General features: G+C 42.0%; 1 non-coding gene across 1 annotated transcript; it reads left to right on the forward strand.

Moving 5' to 3' along the window:
* Positions 1 to 1278: 1278 nt before the first annotated feature.
* Trnas-cga lies at positions 1279 to 1353 on the forward strand. The gene has a single exon. It is a non-coding gene; the product is annotated as a tRNA-Ser (tRNA).
* The last annotated feature ends 1852 nt before the right edge of the window (positions 1354 to 3205 follow it).

The raw sequence follows: 3205 nt of genomic DNA on the forward strand, positions 1-3205 counted from the left end.
TTCCCAGTTTCGTTGGTCCCAGATCCTTTGATCTGTCGAGGTGAAATACAGCATTATTGTTGCTTTCATATTAGCTAGGTGCTCAACACTATGTTTAACACTAAATTTTTCTCCCTATGTTTTTCGTCTTTGAAAGTACCATTTAAATATTTTAAAATTCAAAATTCACGGTCATTTAAAGCTAATATTTTGATTGGATTTCAGACAAAATGAGCTTATGAAGGGTATGGTTCACAATACCTTTTTATTAGTTACAAGACCTAAAATGTTACTTATTTGTAACTACACCAGCTTCCCAACCTGCTGATGTGAAGTTAAGAAATGTAGACTAGAGCCAGGTTCGAAATCTACGCTACCTTTTTAAGCTGCTTTCTTCGGAGTCTTCGAGAGAGTACATTGTACTCCACTTTAAGATTTCCATACTGCTAGTTTATGATATGTTGAAGGATAAAAACTTTATTTTCATGAGATCTGGGAAAATATACAAATCTAAGAATTCCTTTACTTTCATTCTGAGAGTGCAGTAACTCCGTAATTTTCTAAGACCAGTGTACGTATTTGACAATTATTCCAGTACAATCACTTTCGAACTATTCATATTGCACTTATTTTCTCGTAACTCATAGGATGAGGAAACTTAGCTGGTAAGTATGCTTAAGAATTTGATTTCAATCTCAGTACGTTACAACACGTACACGTAAAGCTACCCACTCAGGTATTCTGAACATCACCTGAGCCCTAGGGCCGGCGTCTCCGCACAGGCTAGATGCTATGCCTGCAAGGGGAAGCTCAGCCACTAGAGTGGCGGCACAAACGATAAGGCGTGCTGGCTGCGGTCCTCCACTTGCTAGCAAAATGTTCTTGAAGCTGAGCCGGCGCCAGGCGCTGAACACCCCACCACGGGCCCTTATCAGTTCTCCGTCCAGTAGTCATACACACACCGGACATGAGAATGACAAGGGCTCGGAGTGAGGAAAAACGGCGACTCCACGTGACGTTCATCTGGAAATAGAAATGGTGCCATGAATATTCTCTGAGAACAATCACAACTCACCGATGCAGAATGTGTTTTGACACAGCCCCTAAGCCACCACATAGCAGTATACATACCTAAGGATTGTGTAATATATTATCTTTGCGAGACACATCTCATTGTTATTTGGTGCGGATGAATATTGAACTAGTTCTGCAAGGTTCGCAGGAGAGCTTCTGTGAAGTTTGGAAAGTAGGAGACGAGGTATTGGTGGAACTAAAGCTGTGAGGACGGGGCGTGAGTCGTGCTTGGGTAGCTCAGTTGGTAGAGCACTTGCCCGCGAAAGGCAAAGGTCCCGAGTTCGAGTCTCGGCCCGGCAGACAGTTTTAATCTGCCAGTAAGTTTCATATCAGCGCACACTCCGCTGCAGAGTGAAAATCTCATTCCGGATAAATATTGTTATTCGCACGAAATGCACAGTGGAACGGTGGTTTTCCGGGCCTAATGATTAATTATTTCTTAAGCCGTTTAGAATGTTAACGTGTTCATGTGAGGTAAGCGCACGGTGGATGCAGGATTGACTCTACATGGCTGTACATTGAAGAAGGTGGAATTGTTACTATAGACCACTGATGTGTAGGTCGTGCATCAACTATAATGATATTGTGTGTGTGTGTGTGTGTGTGTGTGGGTATGTATGTACGCACATTTTCATGTGTAAACAGACGCTCAGTAGTTCGGAATTGGGTCTACAATAGATTACAGAGGGTCATTACCCTTTTCTTTATTGCACTTAGAATTCTGATCCACCTAGCCGTAGCATCAGGCGAGAAACAGGAGAATTAAAACACTGAAACCGTTCCTGAAAAGAACTGATATGAATATCTAAGCACTGTGGTCTGAGGAATGTTTTCGTGACATTATGTGGGTCCGTTCGTCCTAGTGAAAGACCCTCTCGGCAGGTATTATCAGTCTATGCGTACATATCACTTGCAATTAAGTCCGTAGAGTGCCTTTCCCATGTCAGGCGGGTTCTTTCAACGCGACAGAATGGTCTACATCTACACCCACACACATACTCCGCGAGCTACCGTACGGTAGATGGCGTAGGGCAACCCGCACCACTACTAGTCATTTCCTTTACTGTTCCACTTGCAAACAGAGCGAGGGAAAAACGACTGTTTACATGCCTCCGTATGAGCCTTAATGTTTCGTATCTTATCTTCGTGGTCCTTGCGCGAAATGTAAGCTGGCAACAGTAGGATCGTTCAGCAGACAGCTTAAAATGACGGCTTTCTAAATTTTCTCAATAGCGTTCATCAAAAAGTACGTCGCCTTCCATCCAAGGATTCCCATGTGCGATCCCGAAGCATCTCCGTAATACTTGTACGTTGTTCGAACTTACCTCTGAATTGCTTCGAAGTGTATGTGTAAGGCATCCACCCATAGCGTTAACGCCGACTGCTGACGTAACATGAAGGAGTGCAATGCCTAGCACAGTTTATATATAGACGATGTAATTTATATTAAGTTGTGCAAACAGTAACAAATTCATGGTTTTATTATCTGACGCCATTGATTTTCTATCCGCCTGATATGATGTTGTAAATGGGTTTAAGTACCTGAGGATGATCCTTCGACAAATCTATTTGTTAAATAAAGAATCTTATCAGCAGCTCGAGGTGCTAATCAAGACTTTTTTAAATACTTATGAATTGTGGGGCACCACCTCCTGAGCTTATGACTTAACTTACTTACATTCCTATAATTTCAAAAAACAGTAAAATAGTTTATTATATCTCTGCAGAAACTAAAGTGGAAGCTCGCTGTCCCTACATTAGCTCGTTTACCTACGCTACCGGTTAGGACTCTCTCCCATCGGTTGATTACGTCAGAATGACATATCTATAACTAGGCAAAAAGGACCAACGGGACAATTTTACGACGCTTCAATCTTAGGTCTTCGAGCTAACTGCCGTCTTGACTTAATCCAGCGCTTCTAGCTGTTCTTAAATCATGCCACGAGCAAACAGTGCGTGGTTACGTAACACGAGCACTTAAAGATATCTGAGCAGAAACTCCTTCAAATGTACGTCATTCTAATTTGTAACATTTTTCTGTAAGAGTATGGCATTTGCTTAATCCCAGCATCTATTTCAGCCATTTCTAGCACTATGATACGTATAGAATATTCTCATTTGAAGAGTATAATCAACAAAGGAGCTCTCTCTA

Source organism: Schistocerca piceifrons, chromosome X (genome assembly GCF_021461385.2).
Source record: "Schistocerca piceifrons isolate TAMUIC-IGC-003096 chromosome X, iqSchPice1.1, whole genome shotgun sequence".
Taxonomy (NCBI): Eukaryota; Metazoa; Arthropoda; class Insecta; order Orthoptera; family Acrididae; genus Schistocerca; species Schistocerca piceifrons.